Source organism: Wyeomyia smithii, chromosome 2 (genome assembly GCF_029784165.1).
Source record: "Wyeomyia smithii strain HCP4-BCI-WySm-NY-G18 chromosome 2, ASM2978416v1, whole genome shotgun sequence".
Lineage (NCBI taxonomy): Eukaryota > Metazoa > Arthropoda > Insecta > Diptera > Culicidae > Wyeomyia > Wyeomyia smithii.
Window position 1 is genome coordinate 181,872,384 of NC_073695.1, and position 12,086 is coordinate 181,884,469.

Consider the following 12,086-nt stretch of genomic DNA (forward strand, 5'->3'; position numbering starts at 1 on the left):
AAACTAGTTCGTTATGAAAAACTCCTCTCGTAAAACAACAATAAGCACTCAGTTCCAACTTGTTAAAATTGTTGGCAAACCGAGTAGTTAACATAAATCCTTTCCGTTTTACCTTGCAAAACCTAGACTGCCTAGAGTTTTAGAGAAAAGTACAATTTGAACGTTTGAAACGATTCCTTTTAAAACGTCTTCGGAATACACTAAATCAAAAGTAAGGATAAATTTTCTCCGATTGAAAAAGTGGAACAGGTTGTTTATAAGAAACGACCGCAAGGTTAACGTAGAATTACGACAGCCTGTATTATACGAAAGCGCGTCGTTTCATGTGGGGAATATCAACAACGAAAAATGACGAGCGTCTAAGCATAACCCGAACTGTTTCGCCGTGCTGCTTCCATTTACTTCCACATCGGCCTCAGGGAAGTACCGGCTGCATGTGCATCTACCGCTGAGGCTGTCACTATACTACTATTGGTACCAAAAGCTATTAACTCTTCAAATAAGTGTTTTATTTGTTCTCAAAAGAATATATTACCGACAATAATATTCTTCTGAACAAAATGATACAACTTTCCCATTATGCCTCTGCTATAATAGACGCGAAAAGCGACGCGAACCGATTCGCTCGGCTGTAGGTTGATGTACAGCCATCAGTAGAGCTGTACATTAACCTACGGCCGAGCGAATCGGTTCGCGCCGCTTTTCGCGTCTACTATGGCAGAGGCCTTAGAGAAACTTGCTGGCTGATGTATTGACTTCATGCAAGCCTGCTGCTGATGCTTCCCGCTACCACACTGAAACAGCATTTTAGTAAAGGGAGTGTCGTTGCATCAGCTGACCCTGCTACTATCGATGCATAGCCATGCCGCAGTTGTGGCCGCTATACGCTGGCCCAACTGCTGAGCAACTGCAACGCTATCCGTAGCCATGCCACAGTTGTGGCCGCTATACGCTGCCATTGGTATCCGCTGTACTTGCATCTGCTGGCCGAGCTGCTATCGATGCAAAGATCCGCTGAAACTGCTACGCTTATCCGCAGCCACGCCACAGTTGTGGCCGCTATCCGCTATCGATGGTACCCACTGCACTGCTCCCGCTGCTGCTAAGGGAGGACTGCTGTTGTCGCTGTTCAGAACTATTATGAGCGGCTTCGACTAAAACAGGCTCTTATATAGGGATGAAAATAGGAATGAATTATTTTTCGTACGTGGTGGAATGATATAACTTGAAAAATATGTGTGACTTCATTCTGGCTCAGAGCGATCATTTGGTAAGCTCCACCTCTTTTTTCAGTTTCTAAAGTTTTTCCTCAGTTTCGTAGCACGGATGTACAAAAATGATTTCTTGTGGACATTCTGTCGAACCGGACCGATAGCACTCTCATTGAAGCAACAAAATAACATGTTTTGTGTCGTGTTGCGCAGCTTGATTGAAGAAAATGTTCCCGTCCCCGTGTCATATGAAAGCAGATTATTGCGTGTTTGACATTGCCGATGGTAGACATGAGTATGAAGGTCAAAATTCTGCTGAGGTATCAAAATATAACCGTTTTAATATAAGACGCAAAAGCGTAAGTGCTGCATTTCTGTCATCTGCTGCCATCGAGAACAAGTATAAATTATAACCGGTCCTTCTCAGGGCCACCAACACGTTCTTGAGGCAATGTTGAATTTTCCCTCGCTTGCAAATGCTGAAATTCGCGGTTTTCCGTCTGTTACACACGATGAAAAATTTTAACTACTTCTATCACATAGTTGAAGAGCACCAAAAGGTGCTATTATATTTCACAACAGTAACAACACCGGCAAGTTTGTTCAGTTATCATCATTCCGGATAACCATTCGCCGATGATTCTAGATCTCCCGTTTTCTCTAGTAGAACTGCCTGCCATTTTCAATAATTCTGCAGCTACCGAAAACTCCATAACAGCCACCAGATAGTCAGGTGCTTAAGTATCAACGCGCCTAGCGCGATCAGCCAGAAATTGAAACCCGGCTTTTCTTTCTTCTTCATGACCAGCAACCAACGTCCGTGTGGTATCGGCACAATCATGGAATGAGTTATACATAAAACACAAAGCGCGCATTCTTAGTCAACTAGGTATATTCTGTCGACCATGTTAGGGAAAGAAGCATTGTGCGACCAATCAGAGGTCGACATTTGCGTTTCGACAAGGCTTGACAATTTTCAATAGTACAATCGTTCGAACAATCAGATTACAACTTTCTGCATTTGGACGGGTGCTTGGTTGATTTTCCAATCGATTACTGCAAAAATAACGAAAATCGGTTGGAAACTGACTGAGCTTAAAACGGTTGAAAATGGACAATTTTTGTGACGCTCTCGATGTTTTTGGTTTTTGAAATTGGATCCCTGTAATGAAATTGGTCCCCTGTATATGTTGCCGTAAGACGTAATTCTATGTCAAAAAGTAAGTTAAGCGGTCATGTACGAATAAATTAGATTTTTTTAGTTATTTTGAAGAATACAAACTGTTTTCTTTAAATCTTGGAGCAAATTGTACTGTACAAATTGTACCGAACCCACTGATTCTTTGAAAATTTTTGAGCAGCAGTTTCCATACGTTTCGAGCGTCAATCTTTTTTTGGATTTGAGGGTCTCCATCTTTTGGATTCTGAATTTCTAATTGTTAGCACACTGTCCATTTTAAGTGCTAACTACATGGTATGGCCTTGAGAAACCATTGGTAAAATTTGCGTTTAAAGAAAATATTTCTTCCTAATATTTCAGACGCATAGCCGAATTTAGGAAAGGGTGTACCACCGTATCTCCCATAAAAGTTTATTGCTCATAACTCATGAATAAATACAAAAAATAAAAAACCCAAACAAAATCGTGACGTCGATGCAAATGTTGACATCACGAATCGTATTAACGGTATACTTTGGTGGCAACACAAAACTATGGAAAAGTTCGCTTCACCTCTTTACGTACTTTTACGTGCGAAAGAAAGGAGAAAAAAGAAATACTCTCTCACACTAATGATTTGCTGTCAAATCTTCTTGGAAAAAATTTCTGGAAGAGAAAAAAATACCAAATGTCGAGAAATTTCTGTGTAATTTCGTACATTTTGACCCCTAGTTGCGGATTTGAGTAATGTTTTCAGAATTTGTTTCTGAATATATTGAAAATTACTTGGTAACATTAAAACGCCCAATGAGTACGAGAAATAGAGTTTAATGGTCGTCAACAATTAGGGCAACAAAAAATCCATTTTTCTGTAATCTAATTGATACCGCAAGAAACATACATTTCACTTTTCTTTGTATCCTAAATTACCACTAAACTAGCTTTCAGCTAGTTTATATCTAGTTATTTTTCTGCGGAAACAAAACTGAAAAAAGCCTTTTCGGAACAAATTTCTTGTCTAACGATTTCAAATTCCATCAACAAGAGCAATATTGTAAGATGACCAGTGATAACTAGCTTTTACTAACCATGGCTGATTAGGGCCTTATAAGGTCAATACTTATACGATAGGTTTGTATCTCTGGACTCTCTAAGAAATTAACTACACTCCATAATTGAATAATAAAAAAAAGGCAAATCAGCGTAAAACAAATTTACTTAACGACTTTCATGGCATTTCATCTACATAATGAATCGAATCCAAAAGTACACATTCGTAATTGAAATCTATGTAACACTTTTCACGTCCGCATTTCCGAGCATAAAACAACTCAACGATAGAATACAGACCAGGTGACGCGGTTTTCATCTTTTGGCGAAGCCTCACACCATGGCATCTCGCGTGACCGGTGGCCACTGTCAGTCAAGTAGCTACTTTTGTCACTGTGTATAATTAAACAGTACTATATCTATCTTGACTCCTTTACTCCTTTACTTGATTGATTTAATTAATTGCACAAAAGAGTGCGCAGAGCACGGACTCGACGGGTGATAGAAATCTGTTGTGTGTGCATCGGCGGCTAATGATCGTGTTTTTATCTTCGTTGGTTCGTTCGTTCATTTGCTGAAGCACCTCGGGTGTTCCAGCCATTACTATCTGGTGACAGGTCGTCACTCTAGTTTTGCCCTAAGCTTGCCGTAGAATCGTACCAACATTTGCGAGTAGTATTATTTTCGTAATTTGCTCACTGGCTGACATTATCATGGAAGGTGCAGTTATTCGGCGCCTTGGTTAAAATCGAAATTGGTAGATTTTCACCAGCTCGCACCATTTAACATTTGAAAATATTCTACCCACGAGCTTCTTAGATCACATCGACTGTGATCGAAAATATTCCCATTCTTTTTCGATATTCCTGTTCTAAATTGCTGCTCGTAAATTGTCCTTTCTCCCACTATCGCAATCTCGCGCATAGAGGAAAGCCACGATCGATCTACCTCCTGAACGAGGCCACCGGTCAACGATGTCGGTCACGTTGACTGGTTAAGCAAAGCCAATCGATCCCATCGCTTCGCTCCGCACATATAGCCACAAGACACCGAAGCAATCAGAAAAGGCAATCTGCTGCAAAAGCGCCAAATCGATTTCACGCCCAATTTGATGGTGTTCACTCCCCTCGTATGCATTTTCCTGCTTGCTGACCCACGCCGGAGGATGACGCTGTACGGGCTGGCCATGGGATACTGCGAGGTCGGTTGGCGTGACGCGATCGCATGGAGGTAGAGTGCGCGCATCGTTTAGTGTCCGAGACGAGTCATTTTCTTCGTCATTTTGGCGCGTGAGATGAGAATACCATTTAAAACGGGTGTGACCAAAAGGTTGAGAAGATAGTATAAGTTCATTAGGTATATATTTTTTCGATTAGCTGTGGAATGAAAAGCGACAAAATTACTTGGCGTAGGAGGTATGTGTTATTTCTCTTGATCAGTTACAGTCATGATAAGTTGAACTTCGTATATTCCCCATTTATCCAGGTTCTGTATTGAACTTTCTTAAATTAAATAGCTTAACATTTAACCCCGTTGCAACTTTTAGGTTTAAAAATATTTCGTAAGCGTATAGAAAGTTTTACCTCAATTCAAGATCTGGTCCAGGCATCCCAATGGTACAGTCGTTTTTGTTACTGTCTTCTAAGGATACGTTTTCTGTTGCTGTTTGTTCGTGATACCTATCCACGCTGGCGGTCCGGTAGTCACATTAAGAACGTATTGGCAACAGAGCATCACAAAAGGAAACCAAAAATGTACTCCGTGTGTCGATTCGGTATTATTTGGAGGATGTCTTAGGGACTGCGAATGTAGAAAAGAGAAGAAGCTGCTCTTTATACACACGTTCGTGTCCGCACTACACAAACAACGCGTTTTGGTTACAGCCCGAATCCACCGGAGGCATTTTTCTTCCTTGTTTTAATTGCCTATGATGGATATCGTGTGACGGCTGATAAGAAAGGCTGTGGGAAGAAAAAGCGTGAGGACTGCTCGGCACCTTGCCGACAGCCTTCGTGCAAAGAAAAGCAAACTCGGCAATAGAGCGGCTGTGCACTGAAAGATGTTTGTATCGCATACCGAATGTTATATAAAACCATACATGCCATCGTCGATGACACCCCGTTAAGCATACAGACGCGAGGCATACGGGCGCGAGGCATAGTACGCTAGGCATAATGGACGGCAGGCATACGGACACGAGGCATATGGACGCGAAGCCGAATGGACGCGAGGCCGAATGGACGTGAGGCCGAATGCACGTGAGGCCGAATGGACGTGAGGCCGAATGGACGCAAGGCCAAAGGGAAGTGAGCCGGAATACGGTATTATCGTCATCATCACAGCCTCCTTTCAATAACGTGTATTCGGCTTCAAAGTGTCATTTTAAAGCAATACACTCGCGGCCTTCATCCGACTCGCTGTTCGAGCGAATGCTGTCCTTACTCGCTACCGCTCGTTCGGACTTAACTAAGGGAAAGAAACTCTGTTTGAGTAGACCTAGCAAACCAGTAGATCAGTCGTTTGGGCGTGAGATGCCGCCGCTTCCGACGGCGGGTCGGCGGCTGGCTCGGACTGCGGAAACCACGGCGGCTGAGTGCCAAACGGGAAGGGGATTTTTTTTATCGTTGTTCACATAATTGATAAGAATCGACACCATTTTCAAAGGTCAAGATAGTGACTTTGGTTTCTGAAAGCTTGGATCAGACTTGTTATTACTGTTGAGGGTAAAAATCAGGGTGAATACTCAACGCTCACTTCTTTTTTTCCTGTATGGACTTCCTCACTGCGACCAGAATCGTAGATCTATTGTGAGATATGCCCGGGTGTCTGCTGTATCCGGCACTTCTGTTAATAGCAATACCGCTATTGAGCAGTGGCATGCTTATTATTATTGCTCATCAGTGCTTGTGTGTAATGTGATACTCTTCCTTACACGCTTACTGTTCTACTATACCGATACTCGTTCCTCTTGCCAAATATCACCAATTATAATTCCCTGGAGAAGTTTTGTCGTGCGTCCTTCTGGCCAGTTTTATTGATAAGAGGGACTTATTTTTTCTTAAGAAGACGTTACGCATAGGAATTGTAGACTTCAGCGTAAATGAAGGGTAACTGGTGGGGAGCCTGAGAATAAACCCATGCTTAAGTCCTTTTTGACATCGGATGGCCTGGTTCTACTGAGATTCGAACCCACGACCATCCGCTTGACAAAGCGGACTCTGTAACCTTGCGGCTACGCAGCTCCCTAAAACTCACTTCTCTTCACTTCACGCTCACTTCTTATCCAGCATGAGTGCTGAGTGCAGCAATTTTTGCTTCTGTTTTGTACTGTGTTTCTGCTGCACGCAGAAAAATAATACACTTGCTGCTAGTTTATTATCTTTGTGAAGGGATATGTCAGATTCCAATGCGGTGTTTTTTTGCATGCTCTTCATACGATTCTCTGCTCTCCTCAAGCAAGACACCCGGGCATATCTCACAATAGATCTTCGATTATGGTCGCACTGAGGAAGTCCATACAGGAAAAAAAGCAAGTGCGTCGCTTTACTCACCAATATAAAAGCAGTTGTTTTCGTAGTGAAAAATATTCTTCTACACAGTTGTGATTCTCTGAAGATAAACAACAAGCCTGGCTGGGCTAAATAAGGAAAATGCCCAATAACCTTCCAATAATTGTATTTCCGGGACTAGGATACGGTTGAATGGTGCAACGAAAATCTTTGAATTGAATCACCTCGTAAGTGAGAGTGTCGTGATAACCGTAAATAAATTGCAAGCGATAGAACAACTAAAGGACAGCAAAAAACCAAGGATGCCAGATTTACGTTTTTTGCGAAATACAGATTCTAAGAGCCCATATGCAGATTTTTTTCCGATCTGTAGATATCTTTTGTTACTATTCGTAGAGGTGCAGTTTATTTTTTTTTTTTCGAGTCTTATGCTTAATAACATTTTTTACGACATCGGTCAACATACATCAGTAAACGAAGCTTTGATAAAAATAAAACCGGCGAACAAAAGTACATTATATTACTTTATGACAATAGCAAGTTACATTTTGTAAAATGATAAAAAAATTCAATATCAAGTTATCGATAATTATCGTATCGTTATTCTTCTCTCTTGTATTCATACTTTGCTTCTATCAATTGAGACCTTTTTCTGTAACAGAAACCGGAGAAAACGAGATATATAAACTTGAAACCTTTACAGAAATTTGTTGTATTTCCATTAGAAATGTTGCGTAGGTATATGATAATTATATACATATATTGCATCATATTATTGCATGTCAATATGAAAGATGAAAGAAACAATGCATTGTTTTTTTTTTATTTTTTACTGATGGTGATTATAGTCACTAGTTATAAAGTCTGACGTACTTGAAATTTTGAAGACGTGTGTGGAGTTCGATCCAAACCTAGCAACCGAGCCCAATGAATGCTCAAATTACTAAAAAGATCATACCTGTAAGGGGAATAAATTCGTTAGATGTGCTGACAAATAGAAAGCTGGATAAAACAAAACTAGAACAATTTTCGAAAAACTGAAGATCTCCAACCTTTAGCTGTTTCGCTGGTGTGCCCAAAAAACTAGAGGGTTGGCAACGCTGGCTATTGGAAATCCAATTTCGTTTACTCGCAGTGGCATCGTGTGATAATTGTCACAATCGACTGATAGACGAAGTTAACTCACACGCTGAAAAGATCGGATGTTTATCGGTGATTTAACCGCCGATCACCAATAATGATTCCAGTTTGCTGTCTTACCAAAACTTTTTCGTATTCATGAAACATGTTCAACGTGAAACAATGTTGAAGATGAAAAAGTTTTTGTTAGAAATTTTTGCTTTCAGAAAAATTATGAAATGTTTTTGGAGACTAAACTGTTCGTTTCAAAAAAAAAATGTTAAATCAATTTTTACTTTTATAGTCATTGGTTTTTAGTGTAAATTTTCAAACTCATTTTTTAATATTTTTAATATTTAGACAACTTGCCGCTTGTTTGAGAAACAACTTGCCGTTTGTTTTAGAAACTTTCACCGCTTTGAGGCACCACTTCCCAATGTTCGATTGAGCTGAAATTTTGCATGGGGACTTAGTAGACAAAACTTTTTAGTCCTACTTTGAAATCTTTATCCCGGAAAACCTGCTGACCTTCCAGCATCTTCCACATTCGTTACCAGGTGGGAATCAGGTAGGTGTGGGATCTGGTGCTCTTTTGACTTACGCCGATTTGGGGTGATTCATGGTTGCCCATAAGGCGCTAATATGGCCATGACCTCCCGGCCTTGGGTAGACTACCTAGAACCCAGATAGGTGAATACTCCAGTTTGAACAAGGATATCGACTGGAAGGTATTCAAACAAAATGAGTTCGCTCAATAAATACGCTACGCTAGACGCGAAAAGATCACCAAAGCCATTCACCAGAGATGGCATCCACAAGTCTCCGCTAAAGCCAACGGATGCGCTTAAGGGGTTATATACCTTTTTGGTCGAGAAAAATGAGGGAAGTTTGAATTTATTTTTAAATGCATAGCACCATTTTCATTACATCAAAGTGGTATTTTTCTGAAAGTACAGTTTATCAACAACAACAAATTTCGTTTGATTTTGAGATATATCAATTATTACTGAAGTAATGGCCGTTTCCCCGAAACGTATTTTTTTTTTTGCAGAGGCTTGCGGTGATCCTGATAGAGACTCAGCGGGTCAACTGAAATCAAAAAACTTATATAATTTCATCAGGGAACGTTTTTCCCAAAAAAAATCACGTTTTGAGCGCTAAAAATTGCATTAAATTTTTTTTGCGGCAAAATGTAACTGTATGTTTCAAAAAGCGATCGTTCAAGGACCGGCGAATTTAATAACGAAAATTAAAAAAAATGAAGGCATTCGGTTCAGTAGTTTTCCCAGTATCAGGATCACAAAGTCATTTTTTGAAAAACACTATTCCGAGATAATCGCGTGTAAAGTTTCAAGTTTAGCTTATGCGGGCGTTGCAAGGCGTGCTGCAAATCGCTCCAACTTTCTCCCTATTGTTCAGATCTTTATGAAAATTTGTGAACAAGTTCTCAAGAAGTTGTATTTGAAGATAATGCAATAATTTTTTTTCGGTTTTTTGAAAACTAAAAAGTTATATAACCCCTTAAAGGTAGTGGAAAGATAGATACGCCTATAACCACACGCTAGACTAGACAGTCGAAGACCCAGTAAACACGAGTTCAACAGTGGCAGTGTTGTCGGTGCAGCTTAATGCCATAAAACCAGGTTCGCGCATAATCAAACCAACACATCCAAGGACTTGAAATGGAGTCTTCAATTGCTCTACGTATTTGCTGAATCGCCCACCAAGCGTACGAGGTAGTCTCTTTCCTCGCCACGAGCCTAGTTCTTGGCCTCCGGCAAGCGAGTCTCACGTCTAACGTTCCAGTATCTCAGACACAGACCGGGGATAGGGTTAAGCTCATCGTGATCGCCAAATCCGTAAACTTGAGCAAGGCACCGAACCGGATGAAATCCCTAAAGGGCTATTCCCATTACTTCCGTGCCGGGACCGGGCCGGGTCTGGGCCTCGGCTGTTCCGTGTGTTGTCCGTGCTTGTTTGAGATTGATTGCATGCGTTCTTACGGACGCATTCACACCGACGCGCCGTGCCCAGACCGGGGCAGCGCTGAGTTGCCGTCGTGCTGCCGTCGTGCGAGAGAAAAACTATCGTTGCCGACGATACCTTGTGTTGGCCGGAGAGTGCACGGAAGGTACTCGGGTAGATGCGTGTAACCCAAGTAACACACAAAACATGTTAGAAAATAATTCGCAGTGAGAGTAGTCATATAAGAGTACTATAAGCGCATTCGAAAACTTGTGTTGTTATTTTCTTGTTCTGGAGATATTATTCTATATCATGAGTGTATTTCATAGATTAATAAATATAAACTGCCTTCGCTTGTCTTTAAGTTGTGTTCATGATGTTATCAAAACAGTACAGAAAACAACTTAAAATTAAACCTTTGCGAGAAGTTGTTCTTCATCAGAAATTCAACCACACTTCGAAAACAAGCTCGTTTTCCGGTTTTGGAGATGTTTTTCAATATGTTATTTCAGCAAACAAAAACTGACATAAATGGCACTTGTCTTCAAGATGTCTTCCAGATGTTTTCCCTATTATAACAACTGTGTAAAAATGTCCAGCCGTGGCAGCCGCGCCAGTTCAATGTTACACGCCCAATAATAATTTACGTACCTGTAAAGTGCTTTTCCTTCGGTTGGTCTTAGTATTCAGCAGCCAATAACTTGATCATATTGTTATTAAAATTATTTAAACGATTTTATTCAAACTATTTGAGTTGGATCGAAATGCGCCATGAAAATGTAAACAAAACGCTTGCAGTGCAACCAATGTCACGCTAATTTCTGTTACTGTATATCTAACAACGTTTCTAGTTTTGTTATATTTGATGTTTAGATAACGTTAAAACTATACGAAAACAATTTTAACACTCAAGTGACAGAAACAATTCATTTTGAAAGGTTGAACATTGTTTTTATCAGCAATTTATAATTAATTAAAAGTGCGGCTGACGAACACAATTTTAGATCTAGCTGCACTGCGCGTAACAATTTACGCATGCGCTGGGTAAATGTTGTCATAGCAACACATTTTCGCATGCGCGCTGGTGTGGCGAATTCTGACCCACGAATGCGCGAGTTTTTTTATTCCACTAGGTCAGTGCAGATCAAGCCAGGAAAAAAGAAACGACATTGCGATTTACTAGGCAAGTAAAAAAGAGATGCCAGATAGTTGTTTACGAACTAAGCTCATGCGGTGTTGGGCTAAATTGAGACTCTTCGCAATTAAATCAATCTATTTTCCATTGATTTACAAACAGAAAACCGTATCCAATGAATGGCGCATGATTTTTTCAGAAGTAAAATGCAATGTTTCACCATGAAATTTGACGCGCACGTAGAACTTTGTATTAAAAGCGTCAAATAGTTGGTATAATATTGTTTATTTTTGGTGAATATTCGATACGCCATAATCACTATTTTTTTCCTTTGTAGTTCCTGATATAAAGCAGCGTTGTTCTATAATATTTCTATTTTGAAGTTTTATGCTTGCGTCAATGATGTTTTTATTAGTTAGTAATTACAACTTGAAAATAACTTGTTTTCTATGTTTTTTTACCGCATTGTATTTTGCAGTTTCAGTCTAGCAAGTTGGCTTGCTTTCATGAAGTTATGTAATACTTCATATAGCACCAGTACTTGTTCTAGTAGCCTTCGATTTTTGGCTTTTCTGGTGATAGAGATGCCATGGAAAAGGTATTGTCAACTGAAATCTATAACCGAAGGTTGTGTTGGAGGAGTTATCTTAACTATTCTATAACAACGTGTGTTACTTGGGAAGTTTTAGTGACATATTTCGCGTGGAGCGAGCTGCGGTATGAACAAAAAAGAGAAAGACGTTCTTTCACATACACACATCAACTTTTCTCAGCCAGAGCGCGGTGCAGGCACGGTTCATACACGGTTGGAATTGTTAGCGAAATATCATTTTCAAATGCGATACCCTTTCGCTTCCGAACTTTCTGTCGCTCGTTTTACACGCTGATATATCCCGATTGAACTTTGGGGTGTAAGAAAATGAAACATCATGAACTTG

General features: G+C 40.3%; 1 protein-coding gene and 1 long non-coding RNA gene across 2 annotated transcripts in view; one reads left to right on the forward strand and one right to left on the reverse strand.

The window, feature by feature from the left end:
* LOC129724280 (Kruppel-like factor 3) overlaps positions 1-12,086 on the forward strand; it is a 342,621-nt gene that overhangs the window by 193,452 nt on the left and 137,083 nt on the right. The gene's annotated exons all lie outside the window — the stretch shown is intronic.
* Positions 1-12,086, reverse strand: part of LOC129724281 (uncharacterized) — a 113,208-nt gene that overhangs the window by 51,229 nt on the left and 49,893 nt on the right. The window lies entirely within an intron of this gene.